Genomic DNA, 26,602 nt, shown 5'->3' on the forward strand with positions numbered 1-26,602 from the left:
CTCACAAGGTAATTTTGGGAGCTTCGTTCTCCTCGTGCCAGTTACTTCTGACCGTGTTCACCTGCACACGTGGCTCCGTCTTCAAGCAACGCTAGCATCAGGGGAACCATGTTTCTCCTGCATGGCTGAAAAGAAGATTTTTTTCTGGTTCTTGAGTGAAATTATGCCTTCAGTCACTGTCCGGGCACCTTCTGGCTCCACCTCACTGCATGGGCTGCCTTTCTGGAGCAACGCTACGCATTGTGTGCCCACCCTGTAGGGCTGAGCTCCTGATTTTGGTGTGAAGCCCTCCAAGAACCCTTTTCCTTCTGGTAGCAGACTGATGGGTACCTGAAGCACTCCTTCTTCCCTGGCAGTCTCTGTCCACAAGTGTCAGTGACCCTGCTGCCAGCCCGGTCACACTGCTGCAGGCTGCTCCTGGGTTGTGATCGCCGAGGCACTCGCGTGGTGCCTGTGCTGCTGGCCTCACTGCTGCATTCCTGGCCAGGTGGTACGGAGGGAGCTGGGGAGGAAAAACCAGCTCCGTCTATCTGATCGTGCAGCCAGGCAGATCTCACGGCTTTCCTTCGGATCAGGAATATCATCTATTCATGATTTTAGCCTCAAGAAGCCTTTCAGGACAGAAACCACTGCACGCAAAGGTGGGACAGAGCTTCGCCGTGCTGGTGTTCGTGGTTCAGAGAGCAGCAAATCCACTGGGAAATTGAGGGCAGGCTCCAGGGGCTGAGTTCTTGCCACTGTGCAACCTCTCCTAGCGCTTTAACGAAGTGCCAGACGTTTGTGAACCCTCTTGAAGGCTCAACTTGTAGCACGAAGCCGCTAGCCCATGGGTGGCATCAGGCAGCCCTCAAACTCCCTGCCCTTCTTCTTTGGTGGATGAAGCAGAGGCTGAGCCAAGACCGAGGGCGTTACCAAAGAAAGCAACGACTTATTTTTGGCATTGAGATGGTTTCCTATTCCAGGCAAGTCTGGGGAGCAGCGTGGTTGTGTACCCAAGGATTTAAGCAGTACATTAAGCAGAGGGGTTACACTCCGGGTGGATTTCAATCAAAAACTATAATTACATCAAATAGCAAGCGGAAATGGAAAAAGAGGATTACTAACTCGACCCTGAACGCTGTTGGCTGCTGAACCTGCTCCATTATTCACACCCCCTCTATTGCCCGAGGTGGGGTGTGTGTAGGCAGTAAGGCCCCCCCTCCTTTTCCCATTTCCTTCATCCGTTTGATGAAGTCAGAGGCCCTGTGTTGGTATCAGTGCTCGGAGGAAGGCTGGAATTTGCATGACTTGGATTTGGGACTTTGCAGGGCAGGTTTGGTCTCCCCGTGCAGCTCTTCCTGGCTCGGGGCAGGCAGCAGGGCTTGGCGCAGGCAGTCGTGGGAACCCCCAGGCCCCCGAGCTCTCTCGCTCTGTGTCGGTGGCAGGCTGCTGCCCTGGGCTCATCGCTGGCCATCCTAAGGAAACCGGGAAGCTCAGGAGTGGAAACGTGGAAGTAGAGAGCTGGGATAACTGTAGAGGTGTGCTGGGGTTGTTAGAGCCGTCCCGTGGCTGTGTGCAGCCTCTGAATGATGCTGGTTTGCTGGGGAAGACACCCAGCCCCCTGCCCTCTTAGCATTTACTGCGCACCCACATCCAGAGTTTGGTTTTGGGAGCTCCCAGGCTTGCTCTCTGGTCCAAGAGACTTCCAGCAGTATTTTGAGATCCTGCCAATATGCAGAGAGTGCTGTACCTGGCACCTGCTGTACCTGGCACCTGCCTCCTGGTCTTCGCCTGCCTCCTTTCCCTCGTCCTGCTCTCCCAGCCCGTCCTTGCAGTCCCCTTCCTTCCTTCCTGGCCTCATCCACTTGTTCCCCACACGTCCATCTCACACCTGGGGTTGGGACGATGCGGCTGAGCGTGCTGAGATGGGAGCGCTCGCCAGACAGGGAGGAGGAGGTGTTCAGCCACCCTCTGCCTTCCCGAGCCTGCTTTCTCAGATGGCTTTCCAGATGCCTGATCGCAGATTTCACAGCCCAGCCCAGCTCCCGTGTGATGGGATCTCTTCTTCCCTGCTCACACTACGGGGCAACCTCCTGGACCCTCCCCGAGCCTGCAGCCTCCTTGGGCAGGCTCATGCTGGGAGAAGCAGTGCTTTCATGGAAGGGAAACCCCAAAACGCTGCGTTGTGTGGGGAGGCAGGAGGACCATTGGGGTCTGGGAAGAAGCAGGAGGGGACCGCAGCCTTTCCATAGTGGCAAACATGCACGGTGAGGCTTTGCCAGCTCCAGTTCCTGCATCAAAACCGTGTTAAAAGCCAGCTTTTGGAGCATTTTGCTGTGCTTGGCCTCGTGCTGGCATTGTCTTGCGCTGAGGGACCTGGTGGGGACGTGGTCAGAGCCTGGGTGTCCTCGTCTGCTGGTGACCAGCACGTTGCATCTGCCCCGGGCTGCTTCTCTCATTTGTCTTAAAAAAACAAGGGGTGGCCTCTGGCTTTCCTGCAGCTCTTCTTTTGGACTCTTTTGGGGACGAAGGGCCTGACTGCCTGCCCAGGAAAATTGGTGCTAATTCCAGGGCCTCAGGTGTTCCTTGCCCGTAGGAGAGGCCCCTGCATTTTGCCCCACACCTTGAAGGCGTTGGGTGGCACCGCCAGTTCTCTGCAGGAGATTTTAGACTTTCTTTCTTCAATGCTGTAATTTAGGAGTGTCCCTCAGCTGGTGCCTGTGAGGACGAGCTGTCTCCTTGCACAGGAGTGGGAAATTCCCTGGGCAGTGGGAATTGTCCCCGTGCTCCCGGCTGTGCCCCACGGCCGCGCTGCCTTCCCCACCTGGAGCTGCTGGGAGCAGAGGTGCTTTGTGAGCCTGAGATAAGACTCCTTTCACAGGGACAGATGTTTGATTTCATAACACAATACAGCGAGCTGTAAAAAGAAAGAAAAACAACACAACTATCCAAATGTAGGTTTCATTGAAAATCATTTTATTTTGTATATTAAGGAAACAGCCGTGGCTAGAAACCGAAATCCCCGTTAGCAGGTGGGAGAAGGAGTAATGTTACTGATTCGAACAAACTCTCCTTTTTACACAAACAGGGAAAAAAATCTCAAAGACAAAACTCTGACCAGGAAAGTTTTGCATTGTGCATTTTGCTTACTTTCATTTTTAAGTTATTTCATGCTCTCTCTGCAGTATCTAGAGTCAGATACAATGGGTTGGGGGCTAGTTCAAGAAAACCAAAAAGTCACGCTGGTTATGTTACTGTCCAAGAGAGGAAAATGGGAAAAATAAATGGTGAGAAATAAATTACATCAAATATTCTAAAGCTCATCTTAATTTCATATCTGGTTCTGTTGCGCACTTTAGAAAACACAAAAATGCAAACATTAGGAAAAAATGTGTGAGAGATGCAAGAAGAGTTGTCCTGCTTTGTGCCAGGTAGAATTTACCTCTCCTCTCTGCTGCTCCGAGTCCTTTCCTGCAGCCATGAATGAGCCGGAGGCAGGGGATCAGCTCGTGTGCCTGGGTCTCTTCTAGTCCTGGGCCTCAGTGGTTTCCATGTCCAACTGTGACCCGTCTTCTGTTTCCTTTTTTCCTTTCCTAACATAATTTTGGAAATGACAACTCCTTCCGTTCTCTTGTCCTTCTGTAAACTACAGTTACCATTCATCGAATGATACCACCTCTCCGTACATGAAATAAAAGGTTTGATTTTAAGGGGATATCATTTACAGGTGTGGAAAAATAGAAGCAGGAGGTGAGGCTGAAAAAGAGGAGCAGAGCATGCAGGTTGAGGCACCCATCTTGGAGAGGTGTCTGGCCCGTGGGCTCCAGCTGAAGCCTTCCAAAGCTGCAGGTGCTCAGAAATTTGGAAGAAACGGGTCTGTACTTTTTTTTTGCCAAAGAGAAATGTGCACATGCACGAGCATTTCGAGTTGCCATCAGACCTCCTGCGTGCCCCAGCTCAGCCGTTATGGCACCGAAGGTCCCGCTGCTTCCCAGGGGCCGGCTGGGAGAGCGGCACCGCGGCGCGGGGAGGAGGGAGCCGTGAGCCTGCGGCCCCCTGAGAGCAGGAGGCATCTCACCTCGGGGAAGTGATCTTCATGGGTTACTAGTTTTATCAGCACCACATCCTTTTTCTAGTGAGAGAAGGAAGAGGGGAGAGAAATTCCATCCGGCTCTGCTGATTCAGTGGAGTAAAGAGGTGGAATTCATTAGGAAAAAATTGTTTACGGCACAGCTTTAGTCAGAGGTGCTTCCATTTTAACATTCTGCATTTTTATGATGGATTGTTTAAAAGACAAAGCAAGCACTAGGGGCTTCTCGGTGTTTTTGTTTTTATTTTTTCATTAAAGTTTAATTGCATGACTTGTTATGTGATGTAACTTCTGGAAATGCCTGTTGTAGTTGCTTGCAAAATGATTTTTGATTTGTTATGTTTGAATCTGAGGTGCAGGAGCGTTAAACCTCAAAGAGGTATTCAGACATGCATATAGAGAGGAAACATAGATATATATATATAGGATAGGTCCTGGCTAATGAAAGAAAAGAACTGAAACTGCTGTGAGAGAAGAATCTCCTTTATTCAAAAGCTCTTCTGCTACATCACTAGGACAGAGACTAAGGGCCCTAAAATTAGTATAACTATAATTTATATCCACCTTAAGGACACTCTGCCTCCTGATCAGTAATGGAGCCTTAAATATAAATGGATCCTCATCTTGCAAACACTCAAATATTTTCTTTACTCACACGAGGAGTCAAAGGACGGGTTTGTATAAGGAAAGTGGGGCATTTGCATAAGTACTCACAGCATCAAACAACTGGGAATTTGTACTGCTTAAACAACAACAGTCACATTAAAATCATACCGCTTTAATAGTTCAGAAAAAAATACAGTGAAAACATTGAAGCTGTAATAGATGTTGCTGTTTGTATTGGTATCGATTTCATAATTTGAGTTGTCTTAATCTTGGGTGGGTGAAGATTAAGAATCTCCGCGTAGAGGTGTGTGCGCAATGAGCGGTAACGTCTTCAGCAGCCTCACTTTGCCTGGAGATGGTGATTTGAGGGCTGAATGTTTCCTCCATAAACCCTGCGTTTTGGAAAACAAAGGGGGGGGGATCTTGATAAATAAAAATCTCGAAAGGAAAACATCCATTAAACAGTGAGCTGGCGGAGAAAGTGCTTACTTCAAACAAGTTCTCCAAACTTCGTTTGCAGTGTAAACACGACAGCAGAGACCTCCGAGTGCACGAATCACACTGACTTCTCCCCGCTGTCCAGTGCATAAATGCCCAGATTAAATCCGGAGCATGTATGCTGAGAAAGGGGAGAAGGTGGAAGACGTCTTTGTATTATATAATCTGAAGCCTTTTACATGCAAAGCATTTACAGCAGTTTGAGATACGGTGGTTAAACTGATAGCCTGCATGGAAGTAATTATTTTGGCTCAGTGTAAATTGATTAGTAACAAATTTCTACAAAATAAAAAATAAGAAAAAAAAAATAAATAAAAAATAAAGTTAAGAGATTGCTGGGCTTTAAACCAGTACAAGTTTGTATGAGGTAATTTCTCCTCCTCATCTGTAAAAATCCATGTCTCTGAAATGGTCAAGTAAGAAAACTAAAATGTAAGGAAATTCACTCTGCAGAGCATTTGTGAATTAAGGTCAACATGTTCGTAAAATGATGATAAAAAAAATTAGCAGTGGTCACCTTCAGCTGTGGTTCATTTGAAAGACAGCTGAGCCTCATCAAAATAAAAAGCAATTCCTTCAGAGCTGGGGAAAGGAGGCAAAGTTAACACTTTACCAGCAAACAGTGGCTGCTTTTCCCCAGAAGTGGTGCCGTGTTTAGGGATTTCTTGCTTCCCATTTGGTTTATGCTCACCACTGGGGACTGGTTTTCACAGGAGTGATGTGATGCACATGTCTGGGGTGTGCTTTTGCACCCAAAATGTGTCTTGCTTCTTGGTGCAGGTAAGTGCAGGTTTCTGGAAGGGCACACGCTTCTTTCCTCTTACCGTCCCTGTGAAATTTGTGCCTCTACTTCTATTTTTTTTTTTTCTGGGATTTTTTTTTTTTTGGACTCTGTTGCTCTGTGTAATTTGCATGTTTGTATGGCAGCGTGTTCTGGGCTGCGGTTCCCAGTGCAGCCCACGTGCCAGAGCAGGCAGGTCTGGAAGGGGGCAGTTCTGTCTCGGGATGTCTGAACCTGTGGGCGCTTGTTGGCAGGGGTGGGAGATGAGGCCGCCTTCCCTTCTCAGCATGGCAAAGAGCATTTGGGTCCTTGCTGCCTGTGGCTTGAGCGATTCTTCTCTGTGAACCAGAGAGGAGCTGAAGCCTGGTCCTGGACTGATGCCCTGCTGAGCAGCTTCGCTCTGTGGGCTGTCAAAAAATAAATGTATAAAATGGAGTTGGGGGGAGCGCAACAAAATAAGCTGGAGAAACGGTCTTCAAGTGTAAATAGTAATCTCCTCTTAGACTGAGAATTTTATTTAGCAAAGCAGGGGATAACCTAGTGGTTAGAGCCCAGGCAGAAATCTTATCTCCTAGCTCTGGCTAAATGGCTCCTTGAGTTTGCTCAGGTTACTTTAACTCCTTCTCTTCCCCACTTCACCAGGAGGTGAAGGGTTCCCCGGTGGCGTGGTGTGCCATAAAGCTGGAATTGTGAGCAGCAGCTCTGTCTGCAGGCGTGGCGATTTCACATCAGAAACCTCCGAGTTCCCATGCACTTACTCTTTTTTTTTTTTTTTTTTTTTTTTTTCCTAGTGAAATAATTCTGGCTTTTAAAACTAGCAAAAGCAATTAGTTCACTCCGGGGACCAATAGGTGGAAACATGTCATCTTAAAAAATGGATTTGGTTGTGGGGATCTCTGAGGCTTTCTGCTGGGCTGGAATATTCCTGCTGCAAGCCATGTCTGCAGGCACGGGGTGTGCTCTGTGCTGTGAGGGAGCCGGCCTTGCTCAGCGCCGTGCTGGGGGTCGCTCCTGCACGGGCATCCACGGGAGCTGGACCCGCGGCGCGTAATTGTCCCGGGGAACCAGAACACTGCGTGTGCACTTCTGAAATTGGCCGGGTTAATAAAACGTGCTGATTGCTCCCCGAGGATATCAAGGCGCTGGATGATATTAGTAAGGGTCACCGGTTCAAATCTGGGGCAAGTTGGAGACTGCGCCAGGCGCGGTGCGTCCCCGCGCGCTTCCCTGGCGGGCAGGTGAGCGGCTCGGAGTGGGCAGCAGGAGGGGGCTGAGGGGGGCTGCACCGAGCTGCAGAGAGAGAGCACTGCTGTCCCCAGCCCTGCCCTGGGGTCGCAGTCCCCTCCCCTGTATGGTGTTAAAGCAGGGGGCTGCTCACCCGTGTCCCGTGGGTTCGCAGCCCGTCACGCACCTTGCAAATTCGGTCGCGTTATTTACCTATTTGTGGTGTATTGGGAGCAACAGTTAATTTGAATGCCCCGGTGTATGTTTTTAAACAAAGATGGTTTATGCCGAGGCTTCCAAGAGAAAGGGGAGGTGGAAATGACCGGTGGTTGTAGGGATTCAGGCTGCCAGCCCGTATCTTCCACAAGGGGTGGGAACATTTTCTGGCCTCCCTGGGGAGGCAGTGCCAGCAGTAAACCTGCCCGGTGTCACCAAAAAGGGTTTGGTAGAGGGAAGGCAGCGCTCTGGAGCGGTGTGATCCTCCTGCCCAGAGGCTGAGCAGAGCCTTCCTGGCCTTCAGCTGAGTGCTGCTGGGGGGCTGCTGCTGCTCTGTGCACAGCAAACCAGCGGCTCCTGGCTGCGCTCCCTGCAGCATCCTGCCCCCCGAGACACACGGGAAGCTGCACGACGTGACACGCTGAGCGGGAGGGCAGCTCCTGGTCAGGCACTTGTAATTTTGCTGCCTTAGCTGCTGTTATAAATTCCTCGCTCTGGCCTTTCACTTCTGATATTTTTTCCTTTGGCCAAATCCAAGACGGTTTTGTTACCTCCGGCTCCCTGCGGACGCGGCAGCTTCGGGCAGTGAAATATGCTGCAGCCCTCGGAGGGAGGACGGGGCCGCTGCTGGGAATCCGCGGTGCAGAGGGGTTCCGGGAACAGGACGGGGCTTTCGCCTTCGTTTCAGCACTGCCTGCCTCCGTGTCCAAGCACAGGAAGAAGAAACCTGCCGGTTGTGTGCCGGGGGAATAGGTGGAGGTGCTGTGGGATTTATGACGTGGAGTGAAAACCCCACAGCAGCACGGGGCGTGAACTGGGGAGCTCAGAAGTGCTCCTTTGGGCTTTGCTCAGCGGAGGAGCCCTGCACAGCAGGCGCCTCTCCTACCCTGTGAGCGACCACCCTCGTGATGCTGGGGATGGGTCCGTAGGGAGGAGAGGAGAGCAGAGCCCAGCCTGCTTGAGAGGCAGTGCTGAGGGTTAGGGGACGCCTGTGAAGGGCAGAAAAAACTCCTCAGATCCTGCGACGTGATCATCCCGTTCCTCCCAGGGCATGGTGGAGGGCTGTAGGATTTGTTTCAGAGCTGAGAAGTTGAGGGATATCAGTGAGGTTCCCCGAGGTGGCTGGGTCGGGGCCCTTTGCGCACTCCCTCCCCTACACACGTACAAGTTTTCTCTGCAGATCTGGCCTCTCGCAGTCAGAGGGGAGGGCACAAGCTTCTCCCAGGGGTGCCCCTGTCAGGCACCACAGCCAGGCAAGGTGGGGAACCCGGCCAGCGAGCGGGCGGGCGCAGGAGCGATGCTGGGAGCCAAGGCTAGTCCTGCTGATGTGGCCCTTTCTCCTGCAGCGGATCATAAAATATGGCTCAAATTTTCATTACGGCCTCTATTGATTATCTTTTGGGACAGATGAATTATAGGGAACATTAAATTAAAAAAAAAAAAAAAAAAGGAAATATTTGAATGAGTTTGGGAGGTCGATGCCAGAAAGGCTGACGCACCGAGCCTTACCGGCACTCGCCCGCCTCGCGGCCCTGCTGGGGTCCCCCCACGGCTCTGTGGGGTCTGCTGGGGCTGTGAGCGGGGACAGCCCGGCCTCGGTGGCTGGGGACAGCCTGGCCTTGGTGGCCAGAGCCTGCCTTGGCTGAGAGGTGGCTGGGGAGCTGCCAGGCTGAGCCTTAGATGGCACTGGTGGGGTCTGGCTGGCAGCACCTGGCAAACGGAGGGGCTGTGGATAGAAGAAGGCCAGCTCGCTGCTTCTGGAGACAAATCCAGGCGTAAATACATGCAGTGATGGGCTCCCAGAGCTTGCCCTCTGTCCCTGAACCAAAAGAAAGGTTGGTGCCCACCTAACTGCCCCCTGCCCGTGCCAGGCTCCCCGGTGTGCTGCTGCGTGGTCGGGCGCTGCTGGCACCTGCTGAGCCGCCGCGGTGTTGAGGGAATTGGGCTGGAGCAGGGCTGCGTGCTGAGGCCATTTTGTGGCAGATGCGTATCGGGTGCCTCCGTCCGCAGATGGCTCTCTGGGATGGCCTCAGAGCGCCGGGATCGAATCATCCCCGTCATGCGTCTGAGCGAAGGCAGAGCAGGGGAGGTCGGGCTCCTCGCTGGCTCTGCTCGGCGCTGATTTTTGAGGCGGTTCTGGGAATTTGTTCCTGTGGGTGCTCTCGGAGCCAGGTCAGCGTTTCCAGGTCGTGCTGTGTGCCGTGCGATGCCCTGTGCTGCTCTGCAGGAGCCAGGCTGCACCCTCTGCTCCCCTGCAGTCCCACAACCCCAGGTGCCTTTAAATCCTGGGCACTCTTTCTGCAGCACAAAGTGAGCAGTAAATTGATGTCACCTCCTCCTGCGGTAGCAGGGGTGTCCTGGAGCAGGCACTCAAATGAGCCGGGTGGCGTTAAACACCCTTCTGTGCTCTGGGGTGGCCGCTGGCAGCCAGTGCTTCCCAAAAACTCAGGTTCCTTTTCCAAGACTGAGAAGGACGCAGCCGGGGTCCCTCTTGGCCACCCATCTGTGCAAGGCAAAACCCCCCCGGCCACGCGCCTGCAGCCAGACCCGGGGTCCTGGGGCTCGGGGAGGCACACGCCAGCCCCACACCCTGCTGCTGGCTGCCTTTATTTGCACACAGGTGGCTCTGCTCGGGTGCCCCCAGCGTGGAGGAGCACGAGCGAGGCACCTCATGCATTTTCTGGGTGCTTCGTGGTGCTCAGAGCATGGACGGCGTCAGGGGAGCGCCAGCCTTCAGCCCTGCTTCTGGGGGCTCGGGGCAGGTGGCAGGGGCTGGCGTGAGCGCTCAGCACACGCTTGCAGGGAGGCGTTCGGCTTCCTCGCGGGTCCCTGCGGCTTTCAGAAGCCGTCCACAGAGCGTTGGCTTCACCTGGGCGAATGCAAAGAGGTGGTGGTTTCCATGGCTGCCCGGCCTGGCCCTGGCGGCACACCCTTTTTGTGTAAGCTGGCTCCCTGGAGTCGATTGTGTTTTGGCAAACAGCTTCATAAACTCCTCCAACAATTAAACCGAAAAGGAGGAGAGAAGAAAAAAAATAAAACAAAACACAACAACAACAACAAAAAAAGCAACGAAACCCATGCATTACGGGGTGAGACGGGCAGACAGCTCGGAGCAACTCCCCTGGAGCTCGGTCCCCGTGCCCGGAGCTGCCCCAAGCCCCCGGTGCCGGCGGGAGGCAGCCCCGGCCGCTCGCTGGACGTGGTGCTGGGAGGTGCCCACACGGCTCCAACCCACCGAGCTGCAGCGAGCTCACAAACACGAAGGAAAAGGTCATGTTATTAGCTTTTCTTTTCTTTTCTTTTTTTTCTTTTTTTTTTTTTTTTTTTTCAAAGCTGCAAACATCTCCCTCTCTGGGAGGGGAGGCTGCACAGATGCCAGCTCTGATTAATTTAAATATTTACCAATCCCATTTTTTTAATTGTGTATGTTTGCGCTCTGTTTGTGTCCCATAAAATACCTGGTGTTTTGGGCGTACCCCGTTTGCAGGGTGCATGAGATCACACTGAAAAAATGCAGTGAAAAACATTTTCATGCCACGACACATCAAATAGGATTTTGAATTAAGATGAAGATATATTTTTTTTTTTTCCCCCTTTATCTCTGAAGTTTGGGTGAAAGGGTTTTTCTTTTTTTTTAATTTATATCAAACTAAAGAGGAATCGCCCCACAAATTCCTCTAAGAGCTACTTCTGCCTCGTCGGGCCGGGCGATGTCCCTGGATGTGTGCAGGTGAACCCAGAGCACCGAGTGACCGTGGCGTGGGCACGGGGGCTGGTGGCTGTGCGTGCCCCGGAGCTGAGCGTGGTGCAGGAGCTGCTTGGGGCAGAGGCTCCTCGTGGCTCCTCGGCCTGGGATTTTGTGTGCTTTTGGCCATGGCGGCTCGCAGTGCTGTGGGAGGGAAGGTTTATTTGCGGGTTCAAGCAATGAAAGTGCTGCCCATGTTCACTCCACCTCCTGGTAATTGCTTTCCGTGCCCATTGGGTCAGTCCCAGCCCAGCTGGGGTGGCACGGGGCTGCTCCTTGGGAGAACGGGGTGTCCCCAAGCAAGGGTGACGTTGCTGGGACCTCGATCGTGCCACCTCCTCTCTGCTGTAAGACATCCCGGCCCAAAACTTGAGTCCTGGGCAGGGACTTTCCATTTCTGTGCCTACAGCTGGAGGTGGGCTCCATGAGAGTCCCCTCCAGGACACTCTGATCCTGCAGCGGGCCCAGCTCCAACCTCCCGCTGTGTGCTGGGGAAGGGAAAAGGAGAGCGGAGAGGTCGGGGTAGGTGTCGGGAGGCAGAAGTTGTCCTTGGCCGGGCCATTCGCCAGGCTCTGGAATTGGACCTGTTACTTTTGAGGAATGTAGGGCAGCGCAGGAGAGATGTCACGGATGCTCACGGGGCTCTTGCCTCAGTGTCCTAGGAAAATGCCAGAGCGTGGGATGGCGAGCAGCAGTAATTACCCCACAGCTTCAGCTCCACCACTGCACTCTTTGATCACTTATTACTTTTCTATTCCTTCTGCTTCTTGCTGTAATTGTTACAAAATCTCCCTGCTTTGGGAGGGGTCCAGGACTCCAGGGCCCAATTGCATCTGCCCTGATTCAGAAAGTGGGTCATGCCGCTTGGTCTGGGAAGAAGATACACATCTTGCTTAGCATGATATTTATTAGGAGATAGGGAAGGGAATGCAACCGCGCTGTTGCCTAGAAAATTGCTCTGGGGGGATAGCGAAGGACTTGTGAGGGCAGAGCACGGGAAGCTCTTGCGCACCCGGTGCCTGCCGAAGCCGTGCCACGATCCCGGCTCGCCCGCTCCCCTGCTGGCGAGGCAGGCGGCTGGGGAAGTGAGGATGAGGAGGGGACCCGTAGCTGTCCTCGCCAGCTCTGGTGGGCTCCTCGCCTTCCTCAGAGTGAAGGCTGGTGGGAGCATGAGGTTTGGTTTGGTTTGCGCACGAGGACGTGCTGCTCCCGGAGCTCCAAGCGAAGCCCTGACCTGGCTGGGTTTGGACGAGCGAGCAGCTCTGCTCCCGCTCCCCAAAAACGCAGCGAGCCCGGGTGCTAGGTGACACAGAGCAGGTAGAAAACCTGCATCCAAAGCCTAGAGCCATCTCCTCTGGTGTCGCTCTCATTAAAGAAAGGAGAAGGGAGCCAGGTAGCAGCAGGGGGTGATCCTCCCAGCCTCGCTGCAGCAGGGTCTCCCGTAGGGACGCTGCCCCAGAGCGCCCGGCTCGTGGGGGGTAGGAGAGCGTGGCCGATCCTGCCAGGCTGGCTGGGCCTGTGCTGCTGCTTGCTGCGAAATCACCCTCGGGATTATCCAAGAGAAGAACTGGCAGCTCCAGTAAGTTGGAGGGCCGGATCCCCAACTCGTTTAAATTGGCATGACTTCACTGGAGCCAACGCGACTGCGCCAATCGTGCACCAGGTGAGGATCCGGCCCAGAACCTTCTGAGAGACCAAGAGGGCACGGCAGAGGTTCGATGGAGCCCGCTTACAGGCACGGGGGCTTCTGCCAGGGGTGGCCCCTTGGTTGTTCCCTTCTACCCTGGGCGGCTTCATGGGGCTCCGAAGTCTTGTGGCCATGGGGAAAGCCAACACAGGGCTCGCTCAGGAGGAAGGGGATGCATGACACACAGATCGGGGGCTGTCTTCAGCCTTACCCCGTTGCCACCACGAGTTTTAATTTCTCCTAGGATGGAAGGAGAGTTTCCACTTCAGCCAAGTGTCCGCGTAGCCGATGCCTGCTCCATTGGGCAGCGTTGGGCACATGCAGCCAGAAATTGCGGGTTCAATATTGCTTTCCCAGCTCCTCACCTCGTTCTCGAGGCGTTCTGGGGTGTGTGAGGAGGAACATCCTGGTGTGTTTGTAGGGGTTGTTTGCTGCAGCAGCGGGCTCCGTGCGGGGCTGTGCAGGATTCCCTCCAGCCCCCGGCGCGCACTCACATCCGGGGTGGATCTGGACGGTGCTTTGGCAACTCCCGGTGCAGCGGCACAGGGCCGGAAGTGAAGAAGGGATAAAATATCCAGCTGAAACTGCTGTAGGATGTAATTACCTGAGCTGGAAGGGGGCCAGGACGGCAGGTATCGTCTGCATCATCTGCCGGTAGTATCAGAAGCGCCCGGTGTGGCAGTGGTCAGGACGGAGCAGTGACGTGGTTGGAGCGATGGCAGCATAACGACGTTTGAAGTCGCTCGGTGTTTGTCTCCACGGCTGTGCCGTGCACGTGGTACCCACGAAATGCTCCTGGGGAACGGCAGGCCACGGATGGATGGCCCTGTCCTGACGCTCGTTCGAGTGCTCCTACTTTTTCCATTTAAATTAAGAGAGGGGAAAAAAAAAAAAGCTTAAGGAAAAAAATACAAAAAAAAAAAAAAACAAAAACACAACAAAGGAAATTGACTTCCCAAAAATTGCACTAAGCTAACATTTGAGGCCTGGCACAAATCCATCTCAGCCAGGAAACTCCGAATTAACCAGTGCGTTCCCACGCGGCCGGGAGGGCGCGCACGGGCCGGAGCTTTGCACGGCGGGGGCTTGGGGCTGGGACCACCCGACCTGCGTGGGGCACGCAGCAGAAGCTGCCCTCGTGCTCCTCCAGACCACAGCCTCTTGGTGCAGGGCAGCCGCTGCCGGCACCTGAGCAGGGCACCTTGCACCAGGGCTTTCCCCGAGGGCTCTGCGTTGGTGGAGCAGGGACAGGGCGATGCAGCAGGCACCTGCGAGCTGGAGAGCTTCCACCCGGGCTGCAGGCGAGGACGAGGTTGACAATTCTTCATTCCCAGCTTGCGCGTGATGCAGCGAGGCGTAAATCACCGTGCCTGACGCCGTGGGTTCGGGTCGGGTTAGAGGGGAAGGCAGGGAAGCGCCGGCCAGGCCGGGGGGCAGCGCTAGGGCTGGGAGAGCCCCAGGGGTCACGGGGAGAGGCCGGGGCAGAAATAGCGCCTGGTGCCGCGGGTCAGAGGTGGCCGGAGCTGGCAGGGCTGCGGGAGGCTTGCAAAACACCTGCTGAGTGCTCCTCGCCTCGGCACGATGCCGGCGGTGCCGCGTGTCTGCCAGGGCTCGTTTCGCTCTCGGGTTTGGGAAGGGAAAGGGCCGGGCCCCGGGCACGCTGCGCGGGGAGCTGCGGGCACGGCGGGGCTGCCGGCCCCTTCTGCCCTGAGCCTGCACGGCTTTGGGGTGCTGCAGGCACAGGGCTTCGTGTCGGGGCCGTGATAGCATCTGAGTGCAGGCGCTGGGGGAGGTAGGGATGTGTTAAGGCTGAAAATATTTACAGGTTTTGAAGTTGAAACGCAAACAGGAAAAGCCCTTTAAAAAGTGAGTGTAGTGGATATTCAAAACAGGGATTGCCATGGAAACGCCACAATATTTGCTTAAATTGACACAAAGGTTGCTGGTTGCAGGGTTCTGACTTCTTTGGCTCCATTTTCTTTGGCCCGGCACCTATCACAAATTGATCTCAACAACCCTCTTTTGTTTTGCTTCTTTTATTTTTGTCTGATGGAAGCTTAAAAAAAAAAAACACGCGCCACCGCCACCAAAACCCTCCCGTGTTCAGCTCCCACCTCCCAGAAGAGTCCGAAGCTTCCGAGCTTCTGTCAAATGTTGGAGCTGGGACGTGGTTTAATTTTGTAAGTAAGGTAAAAGTTCTTGTTCTCTTAATCTCTGCATTTATCCATTTCCTGCGTTGGAGGAAATGGAAGGGAATTGTCTGAACTGTCCAGGGAGCACGGGGAGAAGGGTGAAACCTGTAGCAGAGGTGGAAGCGTGCGTCCGAGGAGAGCGCGAAGGGGGAATTGGGACTGGTGTGGGCCAGCTCGTGGCCCAAAATGTGTGAGGTTTAGTTCTGGTTCCCAAAGCTGCCTCGCATTTGCCAAGCAACCTCTGACAAGCGGCTTAATTACCGTGTGCCTCGCTAAACTGGAAATAAGGACTCCTCCTTTGGTGTGGTCGTGTTTGTACCGTGTTCGGGGGGCTGATGGCAGAGCTCCGTGCTCCCCGTGGCTGTGACACCAAGCAGGGACGGTGTCGCGGCCCCACGTGTGCCCGGCGGGCGCGGGGGGAAGCTGCTCAGTAAGTGGCTTAGCGCTGCTGCTGCTGCTGCCCGACCTGGATTTCTGGCTGCCTGGGGAAAGTCGGAGCCTGCGGCCCACCGGGCGGGCACCTGGGGGTTGTGCCGTGACCCCTGGGCTGCCAGCAAAAGGGCAGCGGGACGCGGGGCGCGTGGGGCAGGGGGAGCGGTGCCGTGCCCTGCTGGCCGTGTGTGACCCGGGGCTGAGGTCCGTGGGAGGCTGTGACATTCGGCGTCACCGCTCGTGATTCACCTGAGCTCTTGTGCTGCTCGGCAGGGAATGTTCACTTCCTTTCTGCACCTCTCCTCAGGGCAAAGAGACTTCACCAAGTGAAGGGAAGCCATCAAAGTCGCCCCGTCTTCTGCTGAGACCGCCTCCAAAACAAAGACCCTGACCCCTCTCCCGGCTTTGTACACTGGAATGGACCTTGAAGCCTGTGACTTCTCAATGCAAGGTACGGGCTTCATTCTATGATCAGTTTTGAAGTAGTGGGGTGGCTTTTGCTCTCCAGAGCCTCCACTCAGATCCCTGGGGCCTATAAAGTTTAGAAGAAGTACTGAAAATCAGTGTTTGGGTCACGGATGCATGACGGGGTCTTGGTTTGTCATGGGCTGGCTCACGAGCAGCCCCTGGCCTTGCTGCCCATCTCTGCCCGGACAGAGGCACCCCCTGACCCAGCAAAATGCTGGTTTGAATAACTGCCGGCCGTAGCCAGCTTCTTCCAAATGAGCTGGTGTGCAGTGTTAACAATTAGCTCAGTGGTGTGCCAGAACAGGCTGGCACGGGAGTCCCCCGGGTAAGTATTGTGTGGGATGGTTTCTGATTGACTCGTCTCGCAGCAGAAGAGGAGTTTGAGAATGTCTGTGGTCACGGTGGGAAACTCAAAAGGGTTGTGTGGGGGTGGGACTCTGTGTTTCTAAAAGCCATTTTACTTTCTTCACTGCTTGGCTCCCGTCAACTGCTCCTCTACAAAGAAAGGTAGGGCAAAACATGGCCTGGAAGAAAGCAGCTGTGGGATAACATCGGGGATAACGCGTTTCTTTCCAGTGCTTTGAGGGTTTGGGAGGTACCCGGTGGCACTGCCACGCTGCTCCAGGTGGAAGGGGCTGAGGATCCTGGCTGTGTGTGATGTTAGGGCTGATCTAGATGATCTTTAAGGTCCCTTCCAACCCAAACCGTTCAACGTTTCTGTGATCTGCAGGGGTGGAGGTTTTATTAGGGGGGTACCTGCGTACTGTGATGGCACCGCTAAAGGACGATGGTGCCTCAAAGAAGATCAGCAACCCCAAGTGCCTGTGGGGATTGTTTATCACCGTGTTCCCCTGGTTTTGCTGCTGTGCCATAAATGGTACCTGGGCTATGCCGTGGTGAGTCACAAACACGGCTGAGACCTGGGCTGCGAGGAGCAGGGCAGAGGAGCTGCGTTGGCTCAGAGGGGAGAAGTCCCGGAGCGAAGATGTAGCTCTGGGGCTTCTCTGGCAGCTCTCCCCGGCCGTGTGCGACATGGGGGAATTTACTCATGTTCCAAACGTCCTACCAGAAAGAGCAACAGCCGTGATCCTCTAAGGCTCAGCAGGGCTTAGCGCTTGCCACGTGTTCAGAGCCTACAGAAGCGAGTGCTTTCAGCAAACCTGCCAGTAAATAAAGCGTGCCTCAGGAAGGGATACGGGTGAGCTGTGCCTTTCCACACCTTCCTCGTGCTGAAACTCCTCCAGGGTCTGGCATGCTTTATTTGGACAGCTTGGTTTTGAACTATTAATGTAGGGAACTCTGGCTTTTATCCCTCTGTAAGCCACTCTAGTGCCTGTGTCCCCTTTTAGAGCAGTGGCATGCGCCTTCCCCAGCCTCCAGAGGTGAGAGAGCTTCCCAAATCGGAGCTCTGCCCAAGGGGATGGGGTGCTGGACCACGGCAAAACCTTGATGGCTTTATGAAACAAGATATAATTTTCCAGGTTGGCTGCAGCAGGTGAGTTTTCCATCATACATTGTTATGTGCCTCTCCAGAGAGGCCCCGCATCCAGGGGGAAGAACTGCTGAGGAAGTTGCTGCATGGGCTCAGGGTCTGCTGACCTTTTCGCTGCTTTCTGCTGGGATAGCTCCTGCTATTGAAAGCCCTGTGTGTCCGTCTGGCATGGGCAGCACCTCTGGGACAGGAGGTTTGGGAAGGAGACTGGCACATCAGAAATTCCTTATGTGAACCTTAAGATTTGGGTTCTTGTGGATCAGTAATCCCTTGGGATGTTTGCCTTCTCCTAGCAGCTCCTGGGCGCGCTCTGTCTGTGTGCACTTGGGTCCTTCTGGGGCTGGGCACAGAAGCTCATTAGAGACAACAGAAATATTTCCCTGAACTCCAGCTGTTTTCCGAGGTTCCCCTGCTTCTGCAGGCATCACTCCAGTGAAGGGAGATGCGTTTAGCCTTTCAGGCATGTGGCTTTGTGATCGTTCGTGCTCTGGACCAGAAATCCCTGTGCTCCAGTCTTCAGCCCCGGAGCAAGCTGTATGGCTTCTACTTTCAAAACAAGCTCAATTTACTTTGGGCTACAGAGGCTGCTTGCACGTTCTCCAGAGCCCATCCCTAGGCTGTGCTTGCTGTTTCACTTTCTGTTTATAAGCACACAGTGCTCAGTCCTACAGCTGTAGGGGTTGGAGGGCTTTTCTTCTTGAGCTGATGAAGGGGTAGCCTTTTAGGCAGGAAAAAAATGTAGATAAGTACGTGGAAAAGTGATTAGAAATACCTGCTTTATCTCTCTTTGAATTTGCAAAACGTTTCCCCACACTTCGACCCTACAGTAAGCCTAAATTTGGGGTTAGCTTGGGCTGAGGGTGTTGGGCTGGGAGGGGGGAGCTGTGCTGGGGAGCAGGGAGCAGCCTTGCAAAATCCTTGTGGAAATTTACCCGCCTGCGTACGAAATCAGCTCGCCTGCCTTTGCCAGGAGGAGTTTAGCTGGCCCATTACAATATCCATCTCTTTATGTATTACTCGTTCTGTGAGAGAAAACTTTCCCAGGCGGTTACAAAACTCAGTCTAGACTGCAACGTGTGGCACCTGGCGGTGCCGCGCCACATGCCTGGATCTGAGCGCAGTGCCTGCCCGGGCACCCTGCTGGGGCTCCCAGCACCCACCTGCATCGTGGCGAGGGCTTTCCACTCGCAGCACGCTTGGTGCAGAGAGCTCTGGCCCCGCTCCTGCCCGTGCTGGTGTGAACGGGGCTCTGCCCTGCCCGCTCACGGAGCCAGGCAGGTATTTTTGGGGTGCCTGTGCTCAGCCCGGCGGTGCCCGTGCAGAGCGCATCCAGCGGAGCAGAGGAGAGGGAGGATGCTAAAAGCCTGCCTGGGATAAGAGCGGGGTTGTCACATCCATCTGCTCAGGCCCTGACGAGCAGCTGATCCATATTGTTAACATATTGCCTGCCATATGGGCTAGCTCAGCTCTCCAGGAACGCTTGGGAGACCTGACCTCTAGTGTGACAAGACGTGAGCGTGAAGGACGGGTTGACAACAGCCCTTGGGTCTCGGAGTGTGAAACCGTGTCCCAGCCGCTTCCACCGCCCTTCCCTGCGTCTCTCTTCCCTCTCTTCTCTCTCCGAGGGTTTTCTCCTCCCTCCCTTGTTTTCCGCATCCCTGGTCTGCGCTAGATCAATGACCTTCACTCCTAACCAGACTGGACAGTTCTGACTCCCTCCCCCGGGCCTTCGATCAGATGTTTGGTTGGCGGCTGTGGAAAGCTGAACGGGGGAAGTGGAAGGCGGGGAAGGAGCATCGTGTGCTTGGCAGGTCCTGTCCTCACCCTGTCTGCTCCGGGAGCAGGACAGGGGCCTGATCCTGTAGGGTCCTTAGCACGGCCTCACGGGCAGGCTGCTGCAGGCTCTAAATGGAGGGCTGGGACCAGCAGAGGCATCTACACAGGGTGAAAAAGCTCAGGGCAGGGCCTGATTTTGTACCCAGAGCCGTCCACACGAGGGGTAGCAGTGCAGAGAGTCCCTCCTGCAGTGAGGGGCTCAGCCGGGCAGGATTCGGCCCCGCTGCCGGAGGAGCCCCGAGGCTCACGTGTGTGGGTACGTGCAGAGGCTTAGCCCTAAAGAAGCCCAGTGCTTAAGCGAGGGCTGGCAGCTGCCTGTCACACAGCAGAGCAGCCTGCTCCAAAACTCGGGTGGAAAAAGGATGTTTGGTGCCAGGGAGATGGGGCCGGGCCCTGGTACGCTCAGACCTCGCCTTCGCCGCCACCGTCAGTTCTTTGGGCTCCTGCAGCTGCTGGTGGTGGAGGTGGCTGTCTCTTTCTCAAGGCTTCTGCCTTCACACTTGAGCTTTCTGGAGATTAAATCCTGGCACAAGTTTTGACGCAAACAGTCAGGATTTCAGCCCTGGTTCCTCAGAAGAGGATCGGGATGTTTCTCAATTGTTCTCACCCATCGGCTCAGCCATACCTGCGGGCGCGAGGTGGCTTCTAGGCCGCCAAGAGAGGGCTGCCTTCTTTTAAACTCCTGTCCCGTGGAAGGGAGTATCTTCAAAAAGGTGGTGATCTCACCCTGCTGCTCTTCCTAAAGGTTTTAGGCTGGTTTAGGTGCTTTTTCCTTCCCCATCCATCTGCAGTTGCGAGGAGCACTGGCAGTGTTTGTTTGTAGAGGAGCCCACTGAGGTATTGCAAAATAAAAACACGGCGATGAGTCTTGGTTTATTTACTCAAGCTTTGGTGATGTAACAAACCTGATTTTATGCTAATAATGACTCAGAAGCAGAGCTGGGAGGAGAAGCCAGATCTCCTCATTCCTTGAACCATCTGACATGTTTCTTTCTACCCTCACCAGATCCCCCAGGTCTCCTGGGTGGGATGCAGGCACCCCGGTGAAACAGCCAGCTCAAAGAAAAGATGATGGGTGCTCTGCCAGGCTGTAGGGCTCCACTGAACATTTAGGAACGTGTCTGGCTGTGTGGGGGACCTCCTGTCCCCCAGCTGTCCAGCAAGAGCCAGCGGGGCGCTGACCCAGCGGGGTTCCTCAAGGAGAACGGGGCTGGAAAGCACTTGGAGCAATCAGTGAGTGGGCACCTGAGTGTTCAAGGGAAATGCATGTTCAAAATGTGGTTCTTGGAAATCTGTTGATAAAACGGGGAAAAAAAAATGTGAGAAATGAACAAATATTGTACCGTGAACGTGATCGGCTCGCTGACGTCTTCCACTGGGGCTCGTTCCAGCGCGGGCGCTCAGCCCACGGGGCGGTGCTGCAGGTGAGGCTTATCTCCTGCTGGAGCTGCATATGGAAAGGCTGTTTTAGCATATTGCCTCTGACAAATTATGTATTAATGCCGGGGCTTTTTGTTGTTGTTGCTGCAGTTATATATTAACCATTAAGAGCCACAGGTAAGCCATCTGCTGATGTAAAGCAGCAGAGCTGCAGTTTCAGCCAGCAGAGGTATCCTGGTTTTTGCCGGGGCAGTTTGCGATCTGCCTCGGTGTCTGTCTTGGGATTCTTGCTGAGTTTGGCTTAGCTGGGCGTTAATAGGATGTACAGGAGAAAAGAGGAGAGGACAAACTAAGGTGAGTTTGAAAGTAAAATGAGCAAACACTATCGCTAGCCTTGTCCTTCCAGAAGTCAAGAGCCGCTCCCCTCCTCCCCCCAATTATAAGGCTCCCTAACGCCGAGCTTTCTGTGTTTAGGATGTGCAAAGATCACGTTTCAGGTGGCTGTGCCCTGTCGGTGGGAGGGCAGGGGGAGGCACTGTACCTATACCATGGTACAAAGCAAAAACCTCACATAGCTGGTGAGATCCCGGGCTTTAAGGAAAACACCGAGCACCGCAGGGGTGCTGAGTGCCTGGGCTGCACATCCACGCCGTGGCCCTGGCAGAGCTGCCTCCCACCCGTCCCAGCTGCAGAGAGGGCAGGGAGCACCCCAGGACCCCACCACATCGGGCACCCGGGCTTGTTCTTTGAGCCCGGCCGTGCTACCTGTCCTCCCCTTACCCCGTCCTCTTCTCCCTCGTTCCCCAGTGCTGCTTTTTATGGGTTCACAGAAAGGAGAGGAGATTTTTCTTTCCCTCGTTTGCTTCACTCCATCGCTCCCATCTGTCCACCCAGGCCCTCAGTCCCTCGGTTTTTTGGAGCCCTGTGGTTTTGGGCTCCCTGGGATGCTCTTCAGGGCGAGGCTGGTGTGGGCAGGAGGTCTGGCTCACAGGCCAGCGCGCGCAGTGGGGGCAATGTGCCTCTTCAAATTAATCAGTTTTCTCCTCCAGAAATGCTAATGGGGGAAAAGCAATTAAAGCAGCCTGTTTTTTATTAAGTAATCTGTGTTAAGAGCTTGTAATGAAGTTTAGTGCCGTTGTGACTCGATATTTCAGCTTCACCGGTTTGAGTCAAAACAATCCAAAGTGGGAAGGGAGCGAGGAGGTGAGCTGCCCCCCGCTCAGCCTCGCAGGTGGAAAGCTCAGGGACCCCCATCCTCCTCCTGTCCTGCCTGGGGGCTTGAAAACATGCATCCAAGGATGGCTTCCTCTGGTTTAAAACATGTTTGCAAATTGGGGATGACTTTGGCCCCTCGGAATATCCTGGCCTCGGTTCTTGGGGTAATTACAAACACCGAGTTTTCCGCGGGGAGCGATGAGCGGAGGAGGAGGGCGCAGCAGGAGGTTTGTGTCCGGCCGGGTGCCTCTGAGCAGGCTCCTGAAGCTCTTCCAACACCTGGAGAAGTTTCAGCAGCACAGGGTGAGGGGATGGCATCTGCCAGGGCCTCTGCTCCCTCCGTCGGAGCACCACGTCCCCGTGCCCAGGGCAAACCTGCTGGGTGCGAGCAGCACTGGAGCCAGCCCCTCTCCTCTTCCTCATCTTCCTCCCATCCCAGGAGAAGGCAGGAGGGGAGGGGGGGAAAAAGGGACAGTGTCTCTTTAAACAACTCCATGCCAAGCCTCTGCCGTCCTGTTTTATCTGAAGTCCAACCGCATGTTGTTCCAGGGCCGATCCGCTTTAGCTAATTAATAATCTGACAGGAGCCACCCAAGGGATTAGCTGCTGAGACGAGCTAGACCAAACCCCCAGCAAATGAGCCCCGCGCTCCCCGGGGACTCGGAGGTGACTTTGGGGGGCAGGGGGCTGCACCACGTGCGGGAGGGTGGCGAGGCCCTGAAGGGGATTTATGGCAGCTGGGAGGGCGAAGGGGGAGGCGAGGGGTTGCGATTTATGGGATGTAAACTAATAAATCAGTTAGTTGAGGAGGGGAGAGGGGGAGCGCCAAATTACAGATAAGGCCTTAAAGGAGCAGCGTGGGCTGGTGGCGCCCCTCGGGCAGGGGGTGCCAGGAGGGTCCCTGGGGTGGACCCCTCGTGGCTTCTCAGGACAGAGAAAGAGGGGACTGCAAGGCAAAGGCACGATGGTGCTGGTGGGACCGAGTGGGGAGAGGTGGAGAGCTGCAGGGTGGTGCCCACAGCTGGTGGCTCGGCTTTTGTGGCGGAGGTGGTGACACCACGGGGAGCTCGAGGCCACCTCTCGGGATCCCAGGGGACAGGGCTCTGGCAGCTGCGGTGCCCCTGGCCTGGAGGGGTAGGCAGGTGTGGGAATCTTGGTGCTCCTGTGCACAAACCCACCTGCGTGGCTTCAGCCTCACTCATGACCACGTTGCTGTGGTCCTGCTCACAGCCCTGCTGCTGCGTCCTTCACCCCCTGCTTCCCTGCCTGCTCCACACGGTTAGCGCAGGGGCGTGCTCGGAGCAGCACGAGCTGCTGTTAGGAGAGCTCTCAAGACAGAAAGCAACACGTTGGCTTCTCCAAACTTCCTTCTTCAGTGACTCTTCAGGCAGTGGCCAGGTTTGGAGTTTCCTCCCGAGGCAGGACTTTGGTTTTGTTCCGGAGGCTGGCACGGGCCCGGGATGCACTGAGGCTGTGGGGACGCGCTGAGGGTGTGCGTCGGTGCTGCTGCTCCTCGCTCCAGGAGCCACGTGTCTGCTGGGTGGGGTGGTGGCCATGGGTGTCGTGTTTTCCCCTGCCTCTTGCAGTGAGCCCTTCTGCCTCTTGTTTTTCCGTACTGGTCTCCTCCAGTGCCACGAAGCCTCTCCCGGGCTGAGGTTGCTCCTGAGCGCGTGCCCAGGCCTCCGCTCTCTCCGGGGGCAGCTCTAATGCACAGGGTGGTGCACAGTGGGGTTTCCAAAAGCCTTCTTAGGCAGATCTGTAATCCCTGCCCCAGCTCGGTGCCAGACACAGCCACAAGCTAATGGAGAGAGACCTGGGCGAGGTCTCCCTGCAGCCCTCTAGCGAGCCTCCAACCCCTCGCCAAAGGCGCAGCTCTCAGCATGGCTCCAGGGGGGACACTCCTTTCTCTCCTCCCTCCCCGCTTCTCCTGCGGCAGCCCCAGGGGCGCAGGGCCCCTGCCCGTGGCCAGCAGCGAGGCTGTGGATGCGGAGCAGCCCTGGGAGCCGGGCGAGCTCCTCCTGCTGCTCCCCAGCCCGCAGCACCCCGAGGCTCGAAGCCAGCCCGGCCCCGCCAGCAGCTCCGCGGTGGGCGCTGGGGGAACGCCTCTGCTGACGGGGTCCTGAGCTCCTGTGGGAGCTGCCCTGGGGGAGCACAGCACCCAGCACATCGCTCTGCCGGTGGGGCGACTGCATTAAGCAAACCAAACTCATCTGACTTCTTCTTTTACATATCTCCATCTCCAGAGCTATCTCACAGGGTCCCCGGCGCAGGCGGGCTGGGAGCTCGGCGAGCCCGGGAGTGCTGGCCCCCACGGAGCTGTGCTGGGCTGCTGAGCCACCTGGGCTGCTGGAGCGCTCCACAGCCATCAGAAAACCTCTCCCTGCCCTCCTGCTGGTGCTTCGCATCCTCAGCCTCGCTGCTGGGGCTGAGCTGTGCGGGGAGGCTCCTCCGGAGGCTGTGCTGGCAGTCGCGCCGTCGCAGGCTCTCCTGCACACAGCCGCGGTTTGGCCTCCCTCCTGCAACGCTGCCAGTGGCCCACGCTGCCTCCTGACCAACATCATTAGCGCGGGTATTTATATTTCATTAACGACATTAAGCCAAAATGGTATTAAAAGCAACACCAATGATAAATAGCTTATTAATAAACGGGCAATCGGCTGCACCACGCGCAAATTCAAGCCCTTCCCAAACGCGTCTCCTGCCACTAAAACCAGCCGCTTAACTCCTGCCCTCCTGGAGAAAATTGAAGGGGGCTTTAGGGGAGGGGGGGATGCTTTAGGGGCCCCAGCAGGTGTCTGTCATTGATCCTGCTGTCCTGAGCCCTCTCTCCCCACGATCGCAGCCCTCTCCCTGCCGTGGGCAGTGCCCGTGGCCCAGCCTCCCTCGGCTGCAGCAGGCGCAGGCTGTCGCTGTGACCTCTGAGGACAGCCAGCCCCGTCCTTACTGTTCCCCGTGTGTTTATCCTAGGGATTAAGAATGTTAAAAATGTGGCTTTTCATGTAAGCTTGTCAATCAGTTTATTTTTATTTTTTTGTTTTTGTTTGCCCCCAACTCATTAGGCTCTGAAATGACTTCCCATGCTCCTGCCCCACCCTAAGTACAAAGGCTCTTTTATTGCTCTTCCTGCTCCTTCTTTCAGCAGTAAATTAATTGCATCAGAAACTTGGATGACTTTGGAGTTGGAGGCCCCTCTCACACCACTTCTGGGTTTCTCGGAGGAGAGGTTCCCCTCGCCAGACGTGGTGCCTGCACTTTCCCAGCGGGGAGGACGTGGCGCAGGGCTTTGCCGTGCTCGCTGCGGCTGTGCAGCACAATTCACTGCCTCCCTTGCACCTGGACACGTGGGTCCCCTGCTCCCTGCCCTGTGGGGTCAGCAGCACGCGTATACAGCTCCCAAATTCCAGGGCAGCTCTCCAGGTGGTCAGGCTCACCCGTAGTGCTCTGGCCGTGCACCGTGCTGGCTGGGCCTGCAGGTGTAACGCGGTGACCGCGTGCTCTCCCTGCCGAGGGCTGGCTCACCTTTCAGTTTGCGTCGTGCGAGGGCTTTACATGGAAGGCGAGACCTCTGTCCTAGCCTGGCCATGTCTGAATGTCACCTGGCTTGTAGCACTGGGCTTCGTTTTCTGCACCTACGTTCCTAGCTCTAAGCACAGCGGTGGTCCTGAGGTCAGGATTCGAGGTTTCAGCTGCAATTTTCCTGCCTCCTCCTCTTCCAGTCCTTGGTCCCTCTGTTAGGGGCTGTGCTGGGGAGGGAGCAGAGGATTGCAGAGCAGCCTGGGTTCATCTCCACGACCTGTGCATCTCGTGCTCCTACCAGGAGAGCAACTGAGCTACAAAGGGGGGTGGGCAGGGTGCAGACCGGCAGCATGGGGCTGCTGCGAGCACCTTTGCTGTCCCCTGGGGATCACCACGCCGACCTCCCCTGCCCAGCAGGAGCTGCTGAGCACCACTGCCTTGGGTAAGGGTGGTGCTGAGGCTTCCTGGGACTGCGGGGGATAAAACCAGGCTTCTCCCTTCGTCCTTCTCCGTTCTGCTCCTTTCCGTGCTTGCTGAAGGATCCCGTTCACATAAACCACCGGTGCCAGCCAGACCTCGGGCTGTTTCTCTCCTGTGAATAACCAAACCAGGACTCGAGGTCTTGAGTCGTGCGTTTGATGGGGGAAGACTGGTGGTGGAGACTTGGGTGGGAAGCAGCAGCATGACTTCCCCGTCTGCTCAGGCACGTGCTTCGTGGGAAGCCCGCGGTGCTGCTGGGGGGACGGCTCGTGGCTGAGGGCTGTGCCCTGCACCCTGCCTTCAGTCCTGGCTGTGCCGGGGGGTGCCCGGGGCAGCCCCCCCAGGGTCGTGCTGCAGGGGCGTGGGGCTGCTCAGCACCCAGCCCCCAAAGCGTCGCGCTCAGCGCCCTTCCCTAGCAGTTTCCCAGCCCCACGAGCTGCCTGCTCCACCGCGGCTCCGCGGCGCGTCTTCCCTTGAAAGGAATTTTAATCAAACTTGACTGAGGAGTTCTGAAAAACACGAGGAAGTAATTAGAAATATGAATTTACAGCCTGCTGGAGTACCTCCCTCTCTTTCCCTCTCGCTGCGTAATGCCTGTGTTTGCCCACGTCTCCTACCGTTACCGGCCTCATTCCTCAAGCCCTCCTCCGCTCCACCACCTCGCTCCAAACCCCGCCGGTCAGATTTGTGACCCTCGCCCAGAGGAGACAAGGGGGAGCCAGCTCTGCCGGGAGGCTGCAGCCCTCGCCTTCCCCTGCGAGGCAG

At 55.5% G+C, this 26,602-nt stretch overlaps 1 protein-coding gene and 2 long non-coding RNA genes across 6 annotated transcripts in view; 1 reads left to right on the forward strand and 2 right to left on the reverse strand.

The window, feature by feature from the left end:
* The window catches only part of CASZ1 (castor zinc finger 1), a 254,650-nt gene that overhangs the window by 96,663 nt on the left and 131,385 nt on the right, over positions 1 to 26,602 (forward strand). For all 4 annotated transcript variants that reach the window (XM_084494867.1, XM_084494866.1, XM_084494869.1 and 1 more), the window contains one exon: positions 15,758 to 15,901. The gene's annotated coding sequence lies outside the window, so the exon portion shown is untranslated. The remainder of the gene's footprint in view (positions 1 to 15,757; positions 15,902 to 26,602) is intronic.
* LOC311422394 lies at positions 1,740 to 3,643 on the reverse strand. Its single transcript, XR_014685313.1, has 2 exons — positions 3,422 to 3,643; positions 1,740 to 2,896 (listed from the first exon to the last, which is right to left on the reverse strand). It is a non-coding gene; the product is annotated as an uncharacterized lncRNA (long non-coding RNA).
* Positions 4,823 to 5,656, reverse strand: LOC311422144. The gene is made up of 2 exons (XR_014685206.1): positions 5,165 to 5,656; positions 4,823 to 5,067 (listed from the first exon to the last, which is right to left on the reverse strand). It is a non-coding gene; the product is annotated as an uncharacterized lncRNA (long non-coding RNA).

Source organism: Aythya ferina (genome assembly GCF_964211825.1).
Source record: "Aythya ferina genome assembly, chromosome: 21".
Classification (NCBI taxonomy): domain Eukaryota; kingdom Metazoa; phylum Chordata; class Aves; order Anseriformes; family Anatidae; genus Aythya; species Aythya ferina.